The following is a 27,165-nucleotide window of genomic DNA, read 5'->3' as shown; positions in this document are numbered from 1 at the left end:
TATTGTGCTAAAATCATTCGGTTTTGGTGTGACCATACTTGCAGTTTTGAATGTAAATACGTGTATTCCCAAGTCCAAGGTGAGAAGTAGTGGAACGCCCTTGACCCTAGGAAGGATAGTAAACAGATTATTCTGCAGGAAAAGAATAATGTGGAGATAAGGTTAAAGACACAGATAAATCTACTGCAAAACAGAAAATTTCTTTAAGTAACCACCTCAGCTATTCCCTTTCAACTGAGAAACAAGACGCTAGACTTTTTCCTGAACCTGCAGCCTACTTTATCAAAAACCTCAAATCAAATGATTTTCAGTCTCAAAAGACACTTGTCACCCCTTGAATCCACAGAAGGTTAAAAGCCATTTAACCTCCTGGCCCCTCCTTTCCTCTGCCTGGTTGCTTAGTGCTCCTCCCTGGTACAGGAGATCGTCTGACCCCAAATGATCCCCTACTGTATTGCAATGATGTCCTCTTCAGTCATTGCTTCAACAAGTGTGAGCACCTACACTGCGAGGTGTGGTTTGTTGGAGGAGACCTGAAGGAAGGAAGCAGAGTTATTGGCACCTACCGTGTGAACACCTTGTTGTGCTCACACTGTCAGATATGTTAGCTCCTGTGACTCTCAAAGGAGTACTAAGAAGTGGGAGCCATAATCCTCACGTTTAAAAAGGGAGCTCAGAGTTAGGCGAACTTGCTCCAGGCCCTGCAGCTACCAAGCAAAACAGTCAAGATTTAACCCTTGTTCATGCTCAGAGCTTGGCAGCCGGTGCACCTTGAAGTACCTGTCTGCTGTGATAGGGATCACAGCCTCTTCAAGGAGGTGAGTTTGCTCAGGGACAGTCCGCCCCAGGGCTGTCACTTCCCCCAGTGCTCTATACAAATGCTATCATTTTCTCTCTGTGCCATGACTTGAATAAGGTGGGGGGTCTGACTCTGAGGTTCATGATTTTCACACCAGACTGATTATCTTCCTGTTTAAAAAAAAGAAATATTTTAGACTTCCAATAAAATTTGACAAATTGAATCCTCACATCCATTCCTCTCCTTCTCGAAACCCTACCAAAAGAGAATCAAAGAGGGGTGGCGGCGATGGTGGTGGTAAAAACCTACAAGGACAAAGAGAACGGGAGAGGGGAAGAAACCAGATGAGAGAATGGAAGGAAGATGGATTCATGGTTTATAATTTAAAGGGGGGGGGGGCGGGGGGACTGAATTTAACTGCTTTTTGAGGAGAAAATGGGTATCCTCATCAGCAACCTGGAATGTCTCAGGATTTGGAGGCCCTGGGTTCCTCTGAAGGTTCAGAATGAAGGTTACAGGCTTAAAAACAAAAAGATTAATTAAAAGATTGTGTGAGGTGAAGTTAGACCCCCACGTGGCCGGGTGAAACCATTTTCTCTGGACCCGACAGTCCGTTGTCTTGTTTTAAATAATTGTACAAAATCGACTGTTAAGCTAAGTTCCGTTTGAGGCCAAGGGAGGAGCACGAGTGAAGACACGGTCCAGCAAAAGCAAGGAATACAGTGTCCCACTAGGGCAGAAATGGGCGGTAGGACTAGAAACTTGTGCTGGAGCCAGATAGGGAGGGGCCAAATCGTGTCAAAGGCAGGCCAGGGCCTGAGGGTAGACCATTGGCCTTCAAATTAAGACAGTAAAAGCCTGTTGACTGGTCACTAAGCATATAAAAAGCTTAATATCATTAACTACCAAGTCTCAGGTTGAATCCTAGTACTGCCACTTATTAGGTGGGAAAACTTGGAAAAGTTTTTCACTTTCCTGCACTGCAAATTTTCGGTATCTGTGTTCTGAGACTGACAGTCCTTACCTCGCAGGCCTGCTGCAGATTGCTTAGCTTCAGGGCAGTAGCAAACGGAGCTACTATAGGACAGCAGCCAAGCCTGTGAACAGTCATTCCAAAAATCAACCCCCAAGCCCTCTAGCGTCATTAACATACTTAAACTTTGACAATCAGAAAACTTTTACAGAAATTATTTTAATTCAAGTGTGCATGTACACTCTGTACTGCTTCAAAATATAAAATTATATTTTTAACTGCTTTGGGAACAGGGTGATCACAACCCTTTCGGTGTTTAAGCCCTCTAAAACTCCAGCTTTTTAATACATTATATTTATTTCATTGTATGTCAATAAATGGTATGTATTAATGATGAGGATTTTAGGCTGGTTACTTTTAAAACTGCAGATGAGAAGTAGGCTCTGAGGACTGGTATTTGCTTGCTCTTGGAGAGATATTTGCATTTGTGAAGGAAGGGGGGATGACCTTGTAGGGACCTGAAATTGGCCACCCCAGGATATGTCTCTTTGGCATCGGGATTGTTTTGGGCTGATTGCTTTCGATAAACTGGGACAGGGAAGGAGGCTCTGGGGAATGGAACTTGCCCTTGTTGGGACACATTTACATTTGTAAGGTAAATCTCTATCTGTAAAAGGTGCCTCCCTCTCTGTACCAGGAAGAAGAAAAGAGATGACCTTGTCCCTAGAAACCCTTAATGGGGAAGGCAAGAACTTGGGTTGGTTGCTGTCTGGCAATTTCATGTAACTGATTTAGGGTGGTGGCTTCTGACCTTTACTTAATCCGATTTGATTCTTGTCTAAAAGTCTTGGGATCACCCAATGACCAGACCCCACCTGCACTGATACCATTTTAACTTTTTTCATGTTCTTTCCTTTGTCTTGTAAAGAGATGACTCACATACCCATGCCTTATAAAATTAGCCCTAACCCTCAACTCGGGGCAGCAGCAGCAGCAGCTCTGACTGCCCGTGGGTCCTGTCCCCACGCAGCAGCTCTGCCTGCCCATGGGTCCTGTCCCCATGCCGGCAGCAGCAGAAGCTCTGACTGCCCATGGGTCCTGTCCCCTTGCTATTCTATTCTCTAAATAAAAGAGCACTACTGCCAGATCTTAAGAGTCTAAGAAATCTTTCTTTTGACTCCTCGGCACACCGACCAGCATCATTAATATACTATTCAAGATGACATTTTAAACACCTTAGGCAAAGATTAATTGATCAGATTAACTGAGAGAAGCTTCTAGTAAGTGAAGAAAGCACAATGATGAAGAGGAGTGCAGAGAAAGAGTACAGAGAATGAGAAAGAGAGAAAGGCTGCTCAAGAAAGAATGAGGGGTTGGGAGGAACCTGGAGTCAGAATATTTAATGACCTAAGGAAAAGATGCTGAAATATAGGAAGAGAGATGAGTGGAATTAGAATTAAAAGAGAAAAAAGATACAGGAATTCTACAACTTAATTTTCTCGACTTTACACTTTTTTTTTTTTTAAAGATTTTATTTTTTACTTTTTCTCCCCAAAGCCCCCCCGGTACATAGTTGTGTATTCTTCGTTGTGGGTTCCTCTAGTTGTGGCATGTGGGACGCTGAGCAGCGTGGTCTGACGAGCAGTGCCATGTCCGCGCCCAGGATTCGAACCGACGAAACACTGGGCCGCCTGCAGCGGAGCGCGCGAACTTAACCACTCGGCCACAGGGCCAGCCCCATCGACTTTACACTTTTTGCCTAGGACTGGTCATCCCTAGTACAGGCTAACCTTTTTTTACCAGAGAGAGTAAAAGTGATTAGAGAGAACACGATTTTAAAATAATTGTAGATTACCCTGGTCATGTATTCTGCTGGCCACACAATTCATATTTTCACACAAATTTGTTGAGTAAGATGTCTAACTTTGGGTAACTATTAGAGATACTAAATTTTTGCTAATGACACAAACAAAAATGTTCCTATACGTCTAATTTCTGTGACATTATGAAAACTTGGCAAGTACGCAAGCGATAGTCTACACAAAGGACTTTATCTCTGCAGAGGTGCGTGCTGAGCTGAAATTTGAGCCTGCAGAAACAGAGCAGATTTATTCTGATTTAGCAAAGGGTCTCTGGAAGATATGCTGATTTTCATGGCTTAGAAAATATTTTTAGGGGCTGGCCTGGTGACATAGTTGTTAAGTTTGCACGCTCTGTTTCGCCAGCCGATGGTTCAAAGTTCGGATCCCAGGCACAGACCTAGCATCACTCGTCAAGCCACGCTTTGGCAGCATCGCACATAAAATAGAGGAAGATTGGCATAGATGTTAGCTCAAGGTCAATCTTCCTCGCACACAAAAAAATATATTTATATATTTTTAAAACTTCTGAGGTGATATAGCGCAAACCTCCTATTTTGAACATTTTTGCCTTTTGCCCACATAGTAATCGCAATAAAAGTAAGGTGAAAAGGATGAAAGAGTTGTTTTAAAACAAATAACTTTCCGATAGATGGGAAGACACTCTACAACTCCAGTTCATTCTAGCAACCAAATAAGACATGAGGATTCATCCAACAGGCTTATTTTTATTTCTGAAAAAAAAAACCCTTAAAAATTATTTCTATTTAATAAAGGTATTCAGTTGCTGCTATTTGGAAAAAACTAGTTGGGAACAGCCTAGGCAAATATTTTCAATCATTTATTTCAAGTTCTTGTTTTGTTTCAGATTTTCTCTGCATAGCAATTTACCATTGAGGAAAAAATACCTTATCAATGCAGTTGTGGTGGAAGATCAAATAAAAATCATTAATATTTTAATCACATCCCCCAAATCCTTGAGAGATCATTTTAATTCTTCTGCCCAGATAACTCCTAAGAAATTATCCTGTTTCTGTTTCATATTCCTAAACTAAAACCACTCTGTAATACTCAAATATTTATAATAATACTTTGAATATATAAGAAATGATCTTACTCTCAGGGAATAAATGATGAAATAGAAAAGAGATATCTTCGGTACTAATCTTTTCATAAAATGTAGTTGATTAGTTAACATTACTTTAGGTTGCCGTTTTTTATGTGTTTGTGGTGGGAGAATACAAAATTAAATTAGGAAATGAAACTTAAAGCCAGTTTGCCAAAACAAGCGCTGCTCTTACGTAACCAGGAAGTGGGCAATAATTTTGGGGTTTCCAAGACAACACAAGGATTTCAACAGAAGTACTGTTTTAAAATTGAAGAAAATATAGGGACAAAGAAAAGACTTTAGGCAGATCGTGAAACCAGATGTCTCATTTATTTATTGGAAGCACTGTAGATAAGAAAACTAAAATGGATGGAATACGTGTTGGGTATTTGAACATGTTTTTCCAACCGTTATTCTGAATGATGAGACACTTAGAAGATTTTTGTGATACCTTTATATTTTACCTGAGGTGGCTTCCTACCTGTTTTCGGAGTTGAACAACTAAATATTTACAGCTTGCTTAGAATATTTGTTTTAAAAGAGATTTTTGTAAATTTTATCAAGAGCTCCAGAGTGTATTCACAATTTCCAGTGAAGATATTTTGTGTATAAAAAGGATTTTAATTGACATCTCTTTGCTATTTGCTTGTACTTGCATTTTTGTTCAATTCAGATACTTCTATACCTTAGTGTGAATATAAAGTTTTTTATATCTATATACTAATAACTCTATGTGAATATAGAGTTTATTTCTCTATAACATTATTTGTGCTTATTCCCATTGAAACTTGTATCAGGCTAGTATAGACCAACTTATCACATTTGAAAGAGCAAGAAAACTGTTATTGGCTATTTAATTTTATTTTTTTGTCATTTTTTGTATTGTTGTTTTATAACTACAAACTTAAGTAATCTTCCTGGGCTCTGCCAGACTATTCTAACTACTGGAGTCTCCCCCTTGCATCTCTACTTAAGAGTTGTGACAACACCAGGAGGTAGTACAAAGGTTTGGGTTTTTTGCCAGATGATTACATCTGCAAAACTAACCATAATTACGTGTGTATATGTGTGTAACATGACTAATTTCCTCTTCTTTAACGTCTCCAAAGTCCATTTCTTCATCACTTCTCCAGTGAGTTAATATAATAGCCTGCTAACCCAACTCCCTCTCTTCAGGTCACCTACCTCTAAGATATCACTCAATTAATCAGCAAGTATTCACTGAATGCTTTTCACCATGCTCAAAAGGATTCCAGGAACACAAAGAATTATTTATAAATGACTAAGAATTTGCCTCTGTTCTCAGGTAACTCCCAGTCTGTTTAGGAGGAAGTCAACAAGTACCATATAGGTTTTTACTCATTTTAGAGGTAGTTGAAAAAGCAATAGTAGAGGACCGAAGAAGAGAAGAGAATGGAAAACTCTGTGTTCAAGGCAAAACTAATCATTCTAAATCATAAATCAACTGTACCACTCTCTTGCCCAAAATCTGTTAATGGCCCCCCAGCCTATAGTGAAAAGTCCAAGCACTTAGCATAGACCTGTGGTTTTACTTGGCGTCTATACTGCTCCGCTAGTGGGCAATTGGAAGTGAGTGGTGTATTCGTATCTCCTGCTGTCTGATAAATTATCCTCTTACTTAGCAGCTTAGAACAACAAATGTTTGTTATCTCATCTGAGCTTCTAAGAATCAGGAATTGGATGGCTTAGCTGGGTGGTTCTGGCTCTAATGAAGTGGCAGTCATGTTGTTGGTCAGAACTACTATCATCTGAATGGACAGGAGAATCTGGCCTATGCTCACTTACATGGCTGTTGGAAGGAGGCTTCAGTTAATGGGGGTGTTCAGAAAGGTGGCTTTCCTCAGAGCAAGATAAGTGATTGAGTGTGTGTGTGTGTGTGTGTGTGTGTGTGAAAGGAGAGAGAGAGACCAAGACGGTCTTCACAAACTTTTATGATCCAATCTCGGAAGGGCAATTTATCACTTCTGCTTTATGCTATTGGTCACACAGACAAACTCTGGTACAATGTGGGAGGAGACTATAAAAGGGTGTGAAGAGCAAGAGTTTGGATGATTGGGGGCCATCCTGGAAGCTGGCTACCAAGAGCAAGGATACTTTGGCTTGTCATATTGACTGGTGATTGCTATCAGCATGGGCAAAGACCAAGGATATTAAAGTCTTGTACAAGAAAGAATTGTCACCCCTCATCAAATTGCCAACAGCGTGGCCAGCCAGCTCTTCTACACTTTGTGTACACCACCTCTGCCCACATGCACACACCTGGCTCTATCTGCACCCGGCTTCTTGCACTTCCCCATAAATCCTCTTCCCTCTGATCGCCACAATTCCTCCTCCTGGCAGCAGTGCCTTCCTCACCTTGGTAACCTTTCACACTCCCTCTTTAGGATTTAGTACACATATCTTCGTCTCCTGGATGCATTTCCTGATCACATTAAGCAGATGAACACTTGCTTTTCTGTGCCCTACTCATGTCTTTGTTACAGCACTTATTACACTGCTGTAATTACCTTTACCAACCCTTCTCCCCCCGGAGACCGTGAGCACCTGCAGGAATGTGTTTTATAATCTTAGTTTAATCTCAGTGTCCCCGTACCTTACACAGTCCCTGCACATAGCAAACACTTCTTAATACAAGTTAGCTGAATGAATGACCAAATTAGTGGTATGCGGTCTGTGCTTGTGTGCCTGTGTGTACAAGGATGGTGCCACTTAAGAGAGAACTGCAGAACGTAAAAGCTTGAGAACAGCTCATCTGCTCTGTTTCAACCCAGACTCTGCTTTGTTCCATTTGTTTCCTACTGAAGTGTAAATTCGCCTTCACATCTTATATTTTTTTAAATAAACGTTTTATAGCTTTGCCAAAGGATAACCAAAAGTTATATTTTCATAGATCATGTCTGTAAATTTTAGGGAGCATTGCCTGATTAATACATTCCTCTTTCAGAAAATGTTCGTGTTAAAGAGTTTAAGAGGCTATATAAGTCAAGAAAGAATAATCCTGCTTTAGTGCATTTAATGATGTTTAGCTGTTGAACTCAAAGAGTTAATGTGAATTCTAAAAATGCTATGTTACAGCCAATAGAATTTATTGAACTGAATCTGCAATAATAGGATAAAAGGTTACTATCCTGTTTGGTGTTTTTATAAGTACCAAATGGGCTAAGTTACGGGCAACAACAATCTGAAGCCATGAAAACTGAAGCTTACTATTCTAATATCCAAATGCATTAACCTAAGGAGGAGCTTATTAACTGAAGCACCCATGCTATTTAGGAATAATTTAGTAGCCTTGTAGGGCTTGGAGTTTTGCTTCTGGTGTTAGATTCCAGATTTGTCTATTTTCCTGAATTTCTATGCATGAAAGATCCAGCCTGCCAGTCATGAACGTACCCTAACTGGCTTCCATCAAAACTTCCAGATGTTGAGTGGCTTCCTGGACCTTCTCCTGCTGCACAACTTTCTGATCCTCTGCTTGGAGATATGACTCATTCAGTGGATACTCATCCATTCAGGTAGCCTTTTTAGCAAAGAGCTATTGAATGTCAACTACATGTCAGGCATATATGGAGACAGAGGTCAAGAAGACAGACACTTTTTGCTAGAACTTATAATGTTTACATTCTAGTGGGCAGATATAAAAAATAATAACTAGTACATTATAACACAATACATAAATATTATTTTAGATAAGGATGTAGGCTATGATGGAAATAAAACATCTAAAGGGTGAATGAGTGAGTGACTTCCCTTATGAGGTGATATTTAACCCAAGACCTGAATTATAGGAAGGAATTGCCCTGTGAATATCTAGGAGAAGAAAACTTTAGGTAGAGGGACAGAGAGACCAACAAGTTCAAGGCTTCTGTGGTTGGAGCAAGTTCGGCATATATGGGAGTTAGGAAATTAACAAGTCAAGTCAGGGCACCTTCAAAGGTTGAGAGATGCGGTATGAGAGATAGGAAGAGTCGATCATGAAGGACCTTATAAACTGTGGAACAGAGTTTAGATTTTACTTGAAATGCAGTTGAGAGCCACTGGATGGGTCTCAAAAACAGAAGTGAGGGCCAACTCCGCTGGCCTGGTGGTTAAGTTTTCCCTGTTCTGCTTTGGCAGCCCAGGTTCAGTTCCTGGGGGCAGACCTATGCCACTCATCAGTGGCCATGCTGTGAAGGTAGCTGACATACAAAAATAGAGGAATATTGGGAACAGATGTTAGCTCAGGGCCAGTCTTCCTCAGCAAAAAGAGGAGGATTGGCAGCAGTTAGCTCAGGGCTAATCTTCCTCAAAAAAAAAAAAAGATATTCCTTACCCCTTAACTCAAAAAACATCCTCTTTGATATTATCAAGATGTGGTTTTTTCCATGTAAGTTCTTTGTAATGGGAAAACATTAAAAACAAACAAAAGAGCCACCTGTATAAACAAGTATAGAAGAGTCAGAAGCTCGGTTAAGTGAATGCCTCCTTTGTACTTCGTCTTCCCCGGATTAGATGCTTTAGAAACTGGGCCAACCTTTACCTCTGTCTTTGAGCAACTGTTTTGAATGACACTTAGATCACAATCAATATTTGAATTCAAAATTTAGCTTAAAAAACCCACAAAATTTTCTTAAACATGAACACTTACTCTTTTCAAGATGAGATAAGCAATAAGAGAAAAGTGACTAACGTTTGCCCCATAGACTTCTTTCTTATCTCCCATATGTGCAGCGCCCATTGACTTTGACAGTGCTGCATGTGGTAGCACTCTATGAGACTCTACAGAAGGAAAGCGAATTTGAGCCTCAACACTCTAAATACATTTGTGGTAATTAAAAAGACTGAACTGCTATAACTAAGTTGTAATTAAAATATATAACAAAATCTTAAATTTCTTTGAAAGCCAAAATAATAACATAGAGCAAAGCAAATTCTTTTACAGTAAAAATGAAAGTAAATCTATCCTAGGGATTTAATTATGTTGTTTATAACTGAATGGTAACCAAATTTTATTTGTGATTGTTGTAATAACCCCAAAATTGACTTGTTTCTCCACAAATATTGTTAGAAAATAACATTTAAATGGCTTATTATAATATACATATAAATTAATTCAAAATAAAGAATCATGTGAATGTTTAACTGGAAAAGCTGCAGTTTTACTTTCGGCATTTGAGCAAGATTTTGTCTCAGATCTAGATCTAAGAGATTTGGGTTTTGTAAGCAACACTCTTCCTCCACTTCTTAAAAATACACTTAATCAGCTTAGGTTAGAAAGATAACAATCAGTAACCTTGCAAAGGAAAGGACACAACCCACTTCAAATTTCTCTTTGGAAATGGAGCATAGGTTAAAAAAATAACGACCATGCCATGCAATCAAATCTGATTTATTAAGAACAAAAGAGCGTAACTATTTTAACTCTAATTTAAACTTACTTGTGACCTCCCCTCTTATTAACAAAAAGAACAAAGTCCCCTTTTAACCATACTGTAGGGGCAAATAAACAAAATATTGAGATGCACACTTTGAAAATACATCTGGTCAAAACATGTGGAAACACTGGTAGTGAACATGTGTATCTAATATTTATCCAAGAGAAGAGAGAAACAGAGAAAGGAAACTTAAGAACATTTAAAAATTGCATGGGTTTTTCCACGCACTATAATAACCTTCCATGTGGGCCACACAAGTTGCAAATCCCAGGTCATCAAAAACAAAGGAGTAAATATAATACAGAGAACCAGGGAGAAAGTATTATAATAGAGAGGTTAGGAGCTGAGGCTGTTGAGTCAGACAGTCCTTGATTTCAGTCCTTGCTCTGTATATTATTAGCTGTGTGATTTGTGGTAAGTCTCTTATTCCAAGCTCAGTTTCCTTGTGTATAAAATGGGAGCAATACTGGGGAGCTTAAGTGAGATAATGCGTATAAACTACTTGGTGCAGTGCTTACTCCATAGTTGGTATTTAACAGATGGTTATGTCCATTCATTCATTCAATATATATTTATTAGGCACCAGGTATATGCCAGGCACTCTGCTGGCTAATAGGAATATAACAGGAGAAAGCTTCTTGTCGTCACGGAACTTATAGTTTAGTAGGAAGGAGAGCAAATTAAACAACAGATTATAAGAAAGTACTGTAGTAGGATGGGAACACATGGTCGCTCTTGAAGACGGTGGGGGAAGGAGGTAAGGCAGAGAAGGCTGCTTGAAGGAGATGACTTTTAAGCTTAGATGCAGGAATAGACAGGGCGGGATTGGGAAAGAAACAAGGTAGAAGAGTGTTCCAGACAGAGGAAACAGCATAGGGAAATGGCTTTAATTGTTTTCAGAGATTCAGACAGGCATATGCTTTTCTCATCTTCATCTCTAGCCTTGTTTATATGCTGCGCTCTCTGTGTGGAACACTCTTCTGCCTCTTTCTACTCTCCCTGCGCCACCCCGCCTCACTCATACACAGCGCTACCTAATGGTCAAGTAAAGACGTGGTCAGGACTGATAAAGTCTTTTTGTGCCTTTTAAGCCACATAATGTGACACGGAATTTACCTTCAGGGCCACAGGAAATCCTTGAAGGTCTTTAAGTGCACGTGTGCGTCTGCGTTTGTGTGTGTGTGAGAGAGACAATGTTGTTTCCTGGGGGCTAATATTCCCCTTTGCATTTTACTTGGACAGCATCAATTTACCGTGAGGAAAGGAGAAATGGGTCTCCCTGGGCTGCTGAGAAAAAGAGAATCACAGATGGAATGGTCCAGAAGCTGCAAGTAATAGCATTAATTTCAGTTGCAGAAAGCCCCATGGTCAGTGGGAAAACAGTATCTGCTGTGATATTAGACTGTTTGATACATTCCACAAGACAAGAAACAGAACCTAGCAGAATATAAATGTACAAATGTGCAGAATGTGCAGTCCAAAAGATACAGTAATGGCAGTAGTGACAATACAAGCTTGACTATACACTGAGAAAACTCACAGAAGTCTTTATGCCAAATTATGACCCAAGAAATGGACCATGTGGGTCAGAGACTGAAGAGAAATTGGAAAAATAATTTGATTTGCTTATTGCACTCCAAATAAACTCCAGATTCCTCGACCTAACTTGCAAGGCACTCTATGATCTATCCTCTCTTTACCTCCCCTCCCTCATCTCTTACCATATCCCCAAGCTGGCCCCTGGACTTTCAGTTTCTTTATGCCTGGTTCTCACGCTCCTCTGCTTATATACGTTGTCTCCTTTTGCTAGACCATTCTTTTCTTACTTGCTTTGATAATTCCTCCTCAGCCTTCAGATTTCTCCTTCCACATTGCTTCTTCTAGGAGGCGTTTTCTGAGTACAGTAGGAGTGTCTGCTTATTTTCTTCCTCTGTCATAGCACTTATCACACTTTACTCTCTGCCCCAATAAACTATAATTTGTGAGGAGAAGAGTCTGGCCCACCTTTGTATCCATGATCTCTGGAATAGTACTGTTACGTAGTAAGTGTTTAAGAAATGTTTGTTGGAAACTGTATCTGATTTTCCAGTTGACTTAATGAGTGAGTGAGTGATGAATAAGATAAAAAAAAAAACCCACAAAAAACCAAAGATCAGAACAACAAACAACCTGACGAGCACACATAAAATAAAGAAGGCAGGGCAGGACGCTGTGCTGATGCTTTACCCAGAGTGTTTATGAAGAGTTTACTGCTCAGTATTATTATCTTATTTGAGTCTCACAAAACCCTGCTAAATTGATAGAATCATCCCTACTTTACAGGCAAAGAATTTAACCTTCAGAAAAATTAATGTCTTGCTGAAGACTAAACTGATAGTATGCAGACAAGCTTGGGTTAGAACCAAATCAGAGATTGTAAGATTTTGAGATAGAGAGTAAAGTGCAAATACAAAAATATTTTTAAAGGGTTGTAGGAGAACATAGATTACTGGATAGAGTCACTTGTATTGATATGTAAAGTGAAACAAATATTGTCACCTTAGACATTAGTATCAACTTTGCTGATGTTCAGCAGTTGTATTGGCATGATATAATAATTCCATTTTTTTTAGTGATTGAAAATATGTGGGTGAAAGTATTGTGGCCTAACTGTATTTGAAGCTTGGATAAAGTATACACTTTTCTGCCTGAGATATGTGGTCATGATTTGTTTCACTGTGGGAAAGCTGAGAGTTGAAAATTCAGCTCCAGATATTCTGGATCTGCTGATACACAAATATCAGCATTGTGACCAGCAGCATTCACTTAATTTCGCTAGGAGCAAAAATATTATTAGGTGGAAATAAAATAATTAAAACCTCAAATGTCTTTAATGCAGCATCAAATAAAATAAATTAGAGGTGACACCTCCCCCTACCCCCAACCTTTAGAATTTTGAGAGGATAAGAAACTTAAAGTTCTTAATATGAGTGTTTTGAAAAAACAAAGCAGTGGACCAGGCTTTAACATCTAGTAAATGACAGAATAGAGGCTGAAGAATATTTACAAGACACTAAGTCACTAATTTGAAGACCCTAAGACATTAGCAAGGTTTAGGTGATGTTTCTTGTAAAATCTTGCCATCATAAGATTTCAATCTTATCACCCATAAATATAGTAATTTTTTTGCAAGATCTCCTATGACATTTTAGTTTTATGATTGTTATTTTCTTTTTCTTCTTCTTCTCCCCAAAGCCCTCCAGTACATAGTTGTATATCCTAATTGTATGTCCTTTTGGCTGTGCCATGTGGGACACCACCTCAGCGTGGCTTGACAAGTGGTGCCATGTCCACGCCCAGGATCCAAACTGGCAAAACCCTGGGCCGCCAAAGTGCAGAGCACGAACTTAACCACTTGGGCATGGGGCTGGCCCCCAGTGATTATTATTTTTATTATTAACTTTGAGATATTGATGCTTGTTTACTTGGGTGGAAAATTGTACTTAATTTTTGAGGATTTTTTTTTGAGAAATTGGATTTAAAAGCATTCAAATTTAACCTGTTGGTGATTACTTAATTGATCTTGCCATAATTAATTCAATTTCTTTATAATAGAATTAAGTCAACATATATATATATAAGATTGCTGAGAGTCTCATGGTGTTAGGAATCAATGAAGTGATGTCAATTATGACTAAATAAAAATAGTGTGTGGAAGTAAGAGAAACATTTGTAAAAATAGTGTCATCACTATATTAGCAAGAGTCTGTGAATTTAAATCAAATATCCTGAATTTCTATAGGGGATTGGCAGAGCCCAGCCAGTTCTTGACCAGTATCTACGTTCTCTTCCTTTTTGGCTCAGTGCTAGACTACATTTCCAGCTCCTTATGAGGTGGGGCCAAGAGTTTAAAGTCTGACCTATTAATGGGGTCCTGAATGATGTGTGCTCTCCCAGCCTGGCCCCTAAACCCTTGAATAAGATACTTCAGATCCTTTTTCCTACCTCTCTGCTAACCGGCTGCAGAAAATCCTGTAGAAGATGCTAGATCTTAGAAGATGATGGAGCTGCGTGACAGGAACCTAGGTCCCTGATAAACCATAAAGAACAGAGTCTACAACTTCCTGGGTTAAATGTGATGTGAGTGAGAACTAAATCTCTATTGTGTTAAGTTACTGAGATTTAGGGAGATTTGTTACAGTAGATAGTCTAATCTGAATAATACAGAGGATATGAGGAAAACCCCAAACTTGTCTCGTGTTTTCCTCTGTTAAGTATCACCCAACACACTCAACCTTGCTATATATTAAATTATCATTAATTGTGTACCAATTGGTTTAAATAAAGGTGGCTTTGAGCTGGATATTGCTAGGAAATCTATTTATCAATTGTTTCCAGCATTTTTACAATAAGAAATGTAAGTCTAAATTGGAAGCATACAGTGCTCACCATAGAGCCAAAATCTTCTCCCTTTTCCACATTCAACACTAAAATGCTTTTGTTAATGCTTAGTAATATTTTCTTCTCCCACATGCTCCGTATTTTCTGCTAAGATATTTCTATTGGACAATTTCCTATTAATAGAAAAAGAACAATTTGAGATTGCAGGGAGGCTGATTTAGTGAAAATCCATATTGGTAGTTAAAACCCATTTTACCAAATCATATCATGAAATACTCATTCCAATTAGAGTTAGTCCTCATCTCATTTCATCTTATAAAATGAATATATTTTCTGCTATTTAAAAAATCAAAATTATGTGCTAGCTACCAGACTGATTAGTTTTGAGCAATATAAAGTTTCTCATTCTTTAAATGCACAGAAAAAGTTCAATCGTGATGGCTAACAAAAGTAGTATGATTATTTCTGAAGTGTTGTACATTGTATTTATTTAATTATATCCAGAACCCAAACATCAGAATAACAAGGCGTCTCTGTTATTCTGAAAAAGTATTTTTGGCTTACTGATTTTATGGGTGAATGAAATGTTTGTCTTAATTAATTCAGCATAAGAGGAAGTGAGCATTTTACATTGCATTACATTTCTCATTTTACAAATGAAAAAACTGAGATTCAGGGAGAGAAGGTAACACAGCTAATAAGTGGGGAGCTGCAATTTGACCCAGATGAGATTGGCTCTGATGGTCTGAACTCTTAATGACAGTCCGTTAAGCAGAATTTCTCAGACCTGAGAACTTGCAGACTGTTGAGAATGTATCTGTGGGTGCCTAAGGGTCTATGGACCCAATACTGTACTACAATTAACTACTAAACAGTCTTATTATGTTATATCTTGGTCTAATAAACCATAAGCGCAAATTTACATAGAAATTACAAGGCAGTTGCATGATGATAGAGGAAACTATCAGATGATCTAAAACATGTATATGTACATGCATATCTATCTATCCATCCAGTATTCATCTGGACCTGGTTGGGTACAAAGAGAGAGTTTTAGTTTTCTCTTAGCACGGCTTTTATAGTCCTCTTTGGAGCAGTCTTTAAACCTGGCTATGCAAACTGCTATAACACCAAGACTTTAAAAGGAATGAGGAGCAAGGATAGTTTCCATATACTCAATTTCCTATGTGTTCTTTCCTAAGACTGATCTAGCTAAGAGTGAATCTGACGAAGAGACTAAAAGGCAGGTGTGCCTTTCATCTCCTGCTCCCTCTCTCTTCCATCCTGCTTCACAGAAGAAAGTCACGCCCCTCAAAAATCTCTCCAGACGTCAAACAAAGTGACTTCAAAATATTGATTTAAGAAAATGAATCAGTGTCAATGGATAACCAAGGAAATACAAACCACCTTAGGACTTGTGTCTTTTGCTGTCTTACAGATATTTCTGTTAAAGGTGAAAAACTGGCATTTAAAATGGATTGGTATTGATAATTGTTGTCTGAAGAGTCCACCACTTCCATCTTCCCACTATTGTCAAAGAATGAATCAATTTTGAAGAAGTTCCACAAGAGCAAAGCAAATAACATATAGGTAAGAAATATTAAATATCGAAAACTGCTTTTTTATGTGTTTAAATATGAGCAGTTCTTTTCAGCTGTTCTCAACACTCATCCTTGGGAGCTGGCATTAGCTGAAAAGAAAAGCTTTGAAGAGTTGAAGCAGTACAGGTTAATGAGGGAGATCTTTTTAATGTAATTGGAATATTTTTTGAGACCACCAAACTTTTCAAGATACACTGGGTAAAACCCATGTGTCAAATTTTTATGATTTCTTTCAGATTTGGTATGTATTATTCAACAAAGTACTTAAAATTTATTTTATCAAGTCATATGAAATATTTATTCTAATTATTTAATCCTCTCCTTATTTCATCTTATAAAATGACTGTATTTTCTACTTTTTACTAACAAAAAATAGAAGTCTGTGCTAGCTCCCAGATTGGTTAGTTTTTGGCAATAGAGAAGCTTCTCTTTGTTTAGATACAAGAAAAGTTTGATCATGATGGCTGGTAAAATTAATAGAGATCTTTCTGATTTTATACATTATTTTAATTTAATTATTCCCAATGACTGAGCATCAGAGTTTGATATACGTATGTACACACATTTAACAGGGAGATATTTCTGGGTAAATAAATGATTTATGATCTGAGCTACCTATTACATCGCATTATTTAAAAAGTGGTTGAGTTTGCACGCTCCTCTTTGGCACCCCAGGGTTTCGCTGGTTTGGCTCCTGGTCATGAATCTGACACCTTTCATCAAACCATGCTGAGGCAGCGTCCCACGCAGCAGAACTTAGAAGGACCTACAACTAGAATGTACGACTACGTACTGGGGGACTTTGGGGAGAAGAAAACACAAAAGATTGGCAACAGGTGTTAGCTTAGGGCCAATCTTTAAAAAACAAAAAGTGATGAGAGATAGCACAATTGATTTAGAATTTTGTTTTATAAATTATAAAATTGTATGAATTAATCTTGTCTTGATTAAGAGGACTCTATCTTACATGTTCTGTACTATATTTCTCAGTGGTTTTTGTAATAATTTTCAAAATGAGTATTAACAGGCTTATTTGAATAGAAAAATAAAGTTAGACTTTCCGTGTCAGAAAGTATTTTTGATAATGGCTTTTTGGTTTGACAATGAGAACTGGCTTTACCAGTTAAATTGCATGGTAATTAAATTTAGCTAAATCTGCAGTTCCAGAGTTTTTCTAAAGCCAATTTAAAGCACCTGAGAAGATAAAAACATATTATTAAAAATATTATATTGACAACTATGTGTTGAAATTGAGAATATTTTTATTTTCCAAGCCTTTCTGAGTACATTGAGGGGCAGGTTTTTTTTTTCTTTTTTTTAGGAAGATTGGCCCTGAGCTAACTACTGGCGATCCTCCTCTTTTCTCTGAGGAAGACTGGCCCTGAGATAACATCCGTGCCCACCTTCCTCTACTTTATACTGGGACGCCTGCCACAGCATGGCTTTTTGCCAAGTGGTGCCATGTCCGCAACCAGGATCCCAACGGCGAACCCCGGGCTCCAAAGTGGAATGTGCACATTTAACCTCTGTGCCACGGGGCCAGCCCCGAGGGGCAGTTTTAATTTCGTAGATAGGAGAACCTGAGCAAGATGATCTGAATTCAAATCCTGCTTCACCACATTATAGCCACGAGTATTAGGCAAGTGACTTAACCTCTTCGTGCTTCAGTTTCCATCTTTAAAATGGCATATCAGCAGGATCTATACATAAAGTTGTGATGAGTATTGAAGGTTAATAGATAGGTTAAACTGTATGAAATTTCTGTGTTCAAGCATTTTTGACCTCTAAAGACAGCAATTTCATATGATTCAACCTAATAGAGAAAGTTCTTAGAACAGAGCCTGGCATGTGGTAAAGACTCTACTGTGTAAGTCTTAGCTATTACTCAGTTAAACTAGATGCCAATAGTGTGGGTTCCAGATCGCAGTTGCTTGATAAGTCTTGGTAAAGCCATTTCAGAATACTTCCCAGAAACAGAGAAAGTGAATGACTCTGACAACTAGGTAACAAATCCTTCTGCAAGTCAGTGGTTTTCAAATTCTTTGCTTTTGACAAAATTGAAGGAGGACATAATTGGAACTATGAGTAAACAGATTACTAAGAATAACTTTTTATGATAGCTTACTACGTTATTTTTTACTTATAACATAGAATTCAAGTAATAGAGTGATATTCATAATAAAAATTACTGTCATTCCTATCAACGTATTTATGAAAGTATATTTTTGGTTTATATAACTATAAAAATGAAAAATAGAAATAGAATTGATCCCAAACTTGTTGCATTCTAACATTAAGCAATATTCATTTCTGCATATATTAACTGATATTTTAAAATAAGTTAATCTCGTTAAGATAGTCAATTATAATAAATTATTTTATATTTGTAATAAAATTTTACTTTTAGTTATTTTGGATAACATTTATAGAACATGCTGTTTTGGTAAATTGCATATCATATTGAAATAACTCAGTCCAGAAAAAATACATATTAAATCTATAATTATAGGAAATGTTTAATCAATCAAATTCAATTTATATCTGTAATAAAATCCTCTTATCTCTGAACAGATAGGCATAAATCCAATTATATGCTGTATAAGAAAACATTCAACTGGGGAATAAGAGTAGTGTTGACGTCTAATTTCTGGGGGTGGTGCTTCTTGAGGCCTTCTCTCTTGGATTTGATAAGCACTATTTCTCCACCCGTAAGGCAAAGAAGTAAAACCTACAGTTTTTCCCTGGGTCAATAATTGACCACTTGGATACATTTTGGCTCTCCCTAGTCCCGGGGATCTGCTTAAATGCACTTGGGGTTGGGACAGAGACTGGGGCAATGACTGGGACTGGCTGAGCAATTTGTTCCCCTTTTGTCAGCCTCCAGGGAGATCACGGCCTCTTAAATATTTTCGGCATGCTTTAGAATGTTAGGGAATTGGTGCCCCTTTATTCTCAGTCTATGGTTTTCAAAGTTTTAAATTTAAGATTATTAATAAGGAAATTGCTACTCAGGATACACACAGGGAATGAAGCATAGATTTAAAAAATTGTACAGTGAAGTTGCTGTAAAAACCGCAAAATACATCCTCGGATCCATGGGATTGCAGACCCCAACTTGAGGTTCTATAAGCAGTATGCTTTCCAGCTTTTAGATAGGCAGCATCCAAATCCAAGCCAGCCTGTGAACTGGAGAGGACATCAATACCACAGAAGAAGTCTATACTACTCTTCAGAAAACAAATTTCACTCACATCCATTTAAAAAATCAAAATAGATATGCCCATTTCTAAATTAGCTGTAATTTTATTTAGAAATTGCAGGAAAAATCATGAAATATAATTACGATTATTATGATCAACATTGTAGGTTAAAATTAAGAACAACTTTTAGTACTTTAGTATCAGCCAATTCCTTAAAACTTTAGTACAGAATAAATGTACCAAAACTAGAAGGGAAGAAAAAGCATATAAAGAAAATATAATAATTGTCCCAATGAAATTATGTTTTTATAGGGAATTTGACAATCTGGATGAAAAGACTATTGTCCCAGATCCACGTATTTTCTAAAAATAATTACCTAACAACATTGATGCTTTTTTTGGCTTGTTTTTAGTCACCACTCTCTAATTTATCACTGACCTAATCAAGTTAACATCACTGGGAACTGGAAATAGCCTCCAGGTGCATGAAAACAAGTAAGTTTTAGAGACACAGCTCAGTCTCCTATAATGTAGGTATAACATTGACAAAGTAGCAATACACTCAGCCCAGAAAATATTAGTAAGAATGAAAATCACAGAGAACAGTTTGGGAATATATAAAGAACCTGGAGCATTCCCAGGGGAATGCTCCCTAAGCTCGTGCTCATACCACATTATCCTCTCAGGGTACTATTATTTAAGATTGATTCTGGCCTCAGATGTGGAAAGACACTAGAGTCTACAGTTTATGTGTGACTTTTCCTCTATATTTAAACCAATGACTAAGCATAAAAACCATTCAAGGCAATACATGTATTTGTTAGCATAATAATATTGCCCAAGAGCACAATATATTATTTTCTACAGATATTTTCTCACGAGAGTAACATCTGATTTATTCAGTGGTCAATCTTTTGGCAACTTCAACATCTGTAAAAAAAATCACAGAACCTGATAGTAAATGGAAAGAGTTCTGACCCATTGAAATACCTGGTATTCTAAAGTTTGTAAGTCTTGTCTTTCGGCTAGACTCTTGATTCAACATTAGATATAATGAATACAGTATAATCCATTTCCAACAATTGGGTGTCTAACTTCTCTGTCCACATCAAATTAGAAAGAGAAGTACTGAAAGCTTTCTTTGAAAATTTATGCATTCATTCCACAAGTATTTTTTTAAAACTTCCCATGTGCTAAGCACTACTCTGAGGAACTAAATTGCTATATAATAACAAAATAGCATAAAGGGAGGAGATAGAAAAACAACCAGACTAAAACCAAGCATAAAATCAATGGTCATGAAAATGACTCTAAATTTTTAAAAGAAGAGCTAATTTATGCTTGATATTTTCTGTTCATGAAATAAGTAGGTAAGTGTGTTTATTTTGGTAGGATTTTTATTTTATTTCCATCTTAGTAGGACTGTAATTTGAAATACATATTATTTAAAATGTTATCTTTGATACTTAACAGAAACAATTTATTATCTGAAATTCCCTTATTGAAGGGGTGTATTTCTTTTCTTTTCTTTTCTTTTTTTTTTTTTTTGAGCAAGATTAGCCTTGAGCTAACTACAGCCAATCCTCGTCTTTTTGCTGAGGAAGACTGGCCCTGAGCTAACATCCATGCCCATCTTCCTCTACTTTATACGTGAGATGCCTACCACAGCATGGCTTCTGCCAAGCGGTGCCATGTCCACAGCTGGGATCCGAACTGGCGAACCCCGGGCAGCCAAGAAGCAGAACGTGCGAACTTAATCACTGCGCCACCGGGCATTTCACAACAGCAGTGGGTACATGGCAACAATAACAGGTAGTGCCTCACTGTTTCTATTTATTCTAAAAATAAATTTTTAGAATTTATTTTCATAAAATTGTCATCTCTAAAGGCCAGTACAGTAATTTAATAAGCTCAAGATTAATTATGTCTCAGAATATAGACACTGTGTAATAAGGTACAGCTAAATTCCCTGGAGAAACCGCAGTGGTTATTTTCAATTGGCTATTTCTATTAGACACAGAAATAGTACTGGGAAGCTTTGAAAATTTAATAGTCTCTGTCCTCCCTGGAGGACTAAATCAGTAGATTGAAATGAAATGTTATGCTGGCTTTCAAAATAGAATATTATGAATTATGTACACAAACTAATATCAGTGGTCACTCAGAAAAACAATCAAATATTGCACGTGTTAAACCAGTCATGTAGAATGGTGCGGGTTCATGAGTTCAAGGGCTTTATAAAATACTGCTGTGGGCCAGTAAACATCTAAATCAAAATTGAAACTACAACCCTCTGGTCTATAGCTTAACGTATTTTCCAGTCTGAGTTACATATGCGTTATCACATTTTGTGATCATACAAAATGCACAAGTTTCGAAAATAAACACAAATGGTCACCTTCAATCACGTTATTAACAACCCAGTGAAATTCAGTTTGGCTAAAACCCAAAATTGGCAGTCTCCTGTCTGATCTCTTGATGTTCTTTCTTCTCTGTACAATTTATCTATTGTTTTAACCTAACAACATACATCAATGCTAATCATTACCAAAAACAGCTATATATGACATCCATATATTTTGAAATGTGAAGCTGACAATTATTTCTGAGAAAATGTTTCATATTTTACTTGCCATTTACTGATTTCCAGGCTTTTCCCAGAAATGGCATTTTTCAATCAATAATCCCACAGTATTATTGTTACGTTTCTATAAAAGCATTCTGTTAATTGCTCTTAGCACTCTATTATATGTAATTAGAGTTGTAAGTGCAAATGAAAAATCAAAATAAAAATTCAACTGGATGTTTGCTTCATCCATTTGTAAAGTAATTTAATAAAATGAAAGCTTGTCATCTGTTCTATGTATTCAAAATCCATGTGTTTGTAACCTGGCCCTTTGTAGCCTTTTGATAGTTATTATGATTTCCAGAGGAAATACATTAAGATAATTTTTGATGGTACTTCTCAAAAAGTTTGGACTGTCAACAAGTTTATAGATTTGTGATTCTTAATATGTATCAGTTTTTGTTTCCATTGCTTAACTTGTGTATTAGAAATCTATGGAGGAGTTTTTTTTTAATTTTTATTTATTTTTTTAGTTTAATTTTTATTGAGTTAATGATAGGTTACAATCTTGTGAAATTTCAGTTGTACATTATTGTTTGTCAGTCGTGTTGTAGGTGCACCCCTTCACCCTTTGTGCCCAGCCCTGACCCCACCTTTCCCCTGGTAGCCACTAATCTGTTCTCTTTGTCTACATTTTTAAATTCTTCATATGAGTGGAGTCATACAGAGATTATCCTTCTCTATCTGGCTTATTTCACTTAACATAATTCCCTCAAGGTCCATCCATTGTTGTTGCAAATGGGACGATTTTGTTCTTTTCTATGGCTGAGTAGTATTCCATTGTGTATATACACCACATCTTCTTTATCCAGTCATCAGTTGATGGGCACTTAGATTGCTTCCATGTCTTGGCTATTGTGAATAATGCTGCAATGAACATTGGGGTGCATGGGACTTTTGGAATTGCTGACTTCAAGCTCTTTGGATAGATATCCACTAGTGGAATGGCTGGATCGTATGGTAGCTCTATTTTTAATTTTTTGAGGAATCTCCATACTGTTTTCCATAGTGGCTGCACCAGTTTGCATTCTATGGAGGAGTTTTAAATGATGAAAATAGCTTATAGCTTATTTTCTTGAATACTGAAAAGAAATTAAAGAAAAATCTGTTTCCCTGAGCACAATCACTGAAATCTCAAAAGAATGAGTCTTTAGACGTACTACAATTGGGAAAAGTAGAGCTTTTTAAATAGCAATATTGTATAAAATCACTAGATGGCATCTCCTAGTCCATGTAGATTTCTGTTCTCTTGATAGACAAGAAATTTGAAGGAACAAAAAAATTACACTGTAACAAAAAGGCGGTGCTTCCAGGTACTAACTGCTTATTTTTATATTGTACTTTTCTCACACAAGTTAGTCTCTTGCTTCCACTTTTACTGATATAAAAAACAAAAACAAATATTTATTGTGCATGTAAACTTGTAAGGTTCCTGGACAGGATAGGTCTAGAAGGAACCAATAAAATTCTCTTCTTGAAACCTCTCTCCCAGGACGTGAAGTCCAGGGCGTACGCCAAGTGTCTGACTGAAGCTCATAATATGATAACAGAACTTCTGAATCAAAACTGAACTTTGCTACAAGAGGACAGCCCGAAAGGCAAAATTAAACGTGCAATGTCTATACTGAGCTTCCTGATCGTTCTTGTTTTCCTCTGAGAACCTCAAGCCGTGGTTCGCAGTTAGTTCTCTTGTGGAATGTGCTCTGAAATAGCAAACTGATTTTAATTTCTCTCTTACCTTGAGGCTTTGTTTACTTTCCTAACTGGAGAAGCAGCAGGATATAAAGAAAGAATTTTGGAAGAGTCTACCATCTAGAATTGCCCTCTTCTGGAGAAAAATATCATTATGTTGTAAAAGTAACTGGTTAAACATAGAGAAACGTTTCTGTTCATCTGCTTGTTTGAGATGACCCAGAGTTGTTCCTATTCTGATGTGTTTGGTGAATCTCTCAAAAGGAATTATGGATAAAAATAGTATAAACAGTTATTTTACTTCAGCATATCTATTTTGTTGATTTCTTTTCAAGATTTGTATTCAAATGAAAATACTTTGGGAAATGTTAACCTGGTAGAAGGTAACATTAATCATCTGTTTTAAAGAATCAATTATAAACATTTTAACATTGTCGTTAATGATGTAATTTTTTTTCAAGTGTGATATTACTGAATGAGCAGATTTGGAATATTTTTCTATTCCAATTTCTATTGGATTATACTGTCTTCCATTTTAGGTGTGATGCATATCATCATGTATTTTCTCAAAGAGAAGTGTCTGTACATTTGAAAATACTTAAGTGACCAAATTTTTCACATTCTATATGAGATGTGTTGATGCAAACTGAGACATGGCAAAATTGGTCAAATAGACATTTAAAAAATTTCCTGCTGAATCATACCAAATTTTCAGGTATGAAGACATTAATAGGACTATATAAATAAATTTACCTCCCTTGTTTTAAGGAAATTCCAGCTCAGAAAGGTAAAGTGATATGTTCAAGTTTGAGTATTAGGGTAAAAAAAGCAAAGGTTAAGAGAAAAATAATAATAAACAAACAGAATCCCTGTGGCATAAATAAGAGACAAGTTTGTTTCTCTCTCCTATTCAGGGAGCTCAAATGTTTCCATCCCAGGCTCGTGTCTTATTGCCGTGCTGTAAAGGGCTTCCATTCCAAAGGCCACCTCATGGCCCCTGATGGCCGCTGGAGTTTCAGCATTTAGGTGCTCATTCTAAGGAGCAAGAAGCAGAGAGAGATGAAAAGGACTCTCTTTAAGAGCATTTTCTGGAAGTTGCACACGTACCCTCCTTATATCCATTAGCTAGAATTTAGACATATGGTCAAACCTAAAGGCAAGGAAGGCACACGCCCAAGTAAAAACTGAGAAGAAAGTGAGAATAGTGATTAGGAGATAATTAGCAGCCTCTGCCACTCAGGAAGCTACTTAAGGCAGAACTGGAGAGTTATTTAGCTCTTTAGAATTCCTGTCCGTTCTTTCTTTACCACCTTTCCATTTATTATGTGACTATGCGAGGTTCTTATTATGAAATTCTTCAAGCCATATTTCAAGTCTCCCCTGCTTCGCAAAGCTTTTCCTAGCCGCCACACCTCAGAAGGATGGTTTCTCTGACTTTTGATGTAGTCAGTCTGTACACAAGGTCTGGTTGTGTTGTATTGCAGCCACTTCTTTTTGTACGCAGCCTTTCTCCAACTGCGTTGCAGGTTTCAGGAAGTCAAGGAGCGTGAGTTTACTACGGGTTTGTGACCTGTCTTAAGTTTTGATTTGCTGGATCCAGTGTCCTTTGAGTCCTCATTCTGGTTTACTGGGTGTAACCTTCTTGACCACTGTTGTTTACAAAAACTCATCCCACCCCAACTCTTTTTATGAGTGCCAACTAATGTGATAGTGTTAGAACACTGTGTAGCCACAATCCATAGAAGAAGGAATCTTGAACTTTGACTCCCCTCAGTGTTCACTTGGTGGATATTTTAATACTGTCAAACTTTGCAGACTGTTGGCCTACAGACTAGATCTAGTTTGTGGAGATATTTTGTTTGGTTCATCTAAGGTCATCAAAAGAGTTATCTACTTGCCAATATTTAAAAATCAGGAGATGTCACATAAAAAAAAACCCCCTGAATTTCTAGATTCTCTTGATAAATGCAAAGATCTGGCAACATTGGGTCAACATTCCCACATGCTATTAATAGACTTGAGCTGAGTAGCTGCCATCCCTTGTAGAAGAGGCAATGCCATGTGTTCCCTAAATTGCATGCCTTTTTTTCCTGAGCGCACAACTAAAATACATTTAGGTATAAATAAAAAATTAAGTATGGCTGTTTGATTGAGTTCAACCCATCAAGCACAGTTAAAAGTGAGGTATGTAGTTTTGAGGAAAGGCTGCTGAAAAAAATTGTCCGCATGGTACTCAAGGCTCACTTTCTTCTCCGGTAGGTCAGACTGAGGCAGAGGACACAGTTGGAAGACTTCAAGACCATAAGAGATGATGGGGGCATTGCCCGGATCCCTGAACTATTGCATGGAGTGAGTTCCCACGCTGATCTTCACTGTAACATAAACAATAAATAAACCTTTATTGTGTTAAACTATTGGGATTTGGGGATTGTCTATCGCTAATCTGACTAGTAGACCTACTGCAGACAGTGGTAGGCAATCTAGTTCACCACCACTTCCAATAAGCCCAATTTATCTTCCTAATTCCCGTAGGAGTTGACTTTTTGACTCAAATTACGCATCTAGAGTAGTCATAAAGTAAATCCTTAGGACCAAATTTAAAAGGAATTTGACAAACTGAAGCATTTGAAAACTAGTTTCCCAAGGCCTAGATTACTTGTCGTAAAAAGAATAGTTGAAGGAATTATAAATGCACAGCTTGGAAATGGGTGATTTAGAAGATATTTTAAACAATCTCCAAATATTTGAAATAGTTTATGCAGTGTGGAATTGAGTCTGCTCTGCCTAGCTCTGGAGGGCATAATTAGGACCAACTGGAGAAAAATGGAAACTGAAAGACCATCCTTCCAAGGTGTTGTAGAGACTATTCTTATAATAGCTTAATAGCATGAACTAGAAGACCCTTGAATTCCAGAAAAATTCCTAGATTTTATTGAGTTGGTGCTATAAAAATTACTCATGTTATATATGAGCGTATATACATATTAATGGCTCTGCTTTCCTTAAAATATTATAACTTTTTCTTTGTTTTGGTTTAGTTTTTATTGTTACAGTGAGCTTACAATGCTTTGTTGTTACGAAGTGAGCTTCAGCTATGTTACAGATTGATTTGCTTATTATGAATGTGAAATGAAATTGCCTTGGTAAGGTAATTAGTTATCAATAGGTCCTAATAATGTTATCATCTTTACTTTTATTGTTCCTAATATTTATGATAAATAATGAGCTTTTACATTTCCTTCTAGGAACCCTCACAAATAGGTCCAATCACTATTCAATTTATAGTCATTTTTAAATTTCATATGATTTTTTTACAGAATTCCAGTTTGTGTTAATATCATTAAAATATACTTAAACTACTTGCCTAAAATAATTCCTTTACCTGAAACATCAAGTATTTTCCATATTTCTGTCTTTCTCTGAACTTTTCCAATCTATATGATCTAATTTTAAATTAAAGTGTGAAAGATACAGTTGAAGCCACCTGGCTTCCCC

The 27,165-nt window shown here is 37.2% G+C and overlaps 1 long non-coding RNA gene across 1 annotated transcript; it reads left to right on the top strand.

Moving 5' to 3' along the window:
* Positions 1-488: 488 nt before the first annotated feature.
* On the top strand, positions 489-27,026 carry LOC139080211 (uncharacterized). The gene is made up of 4 exons (XR_011534521.1): positions 489-818; positions 15,990-16,141; positions 20,908-21,164; positions 25,930-27,026. It is a non-coding gene; the product is annotated as an uncharacterized lncRNA (long non-coding RNA).
* The last annotated feature ends 139 nt before the right edge of the window (positions 27,027-27,165 follow it).

Source organism: Equus przewalskii, chromosome 29 (genome assembly GCF_037783145.1).
Source record: "Equus przewalskii isolate Varuska chromosome 29, EquPr2, whole genome shotgun sequence".
Classification (NCBI taxonomy): domain Eukaryota; kingdom Metazoa; phylum Chordata; class Mammalia; order Perissodactyla; family Equidae; genus Equus; species Equus przewalskii.
The sequence above is the reverse complement of the archived record's forward strand: the minus strand, read 5'-3'. Positions and strand labels throughout refer to the sequence as shown.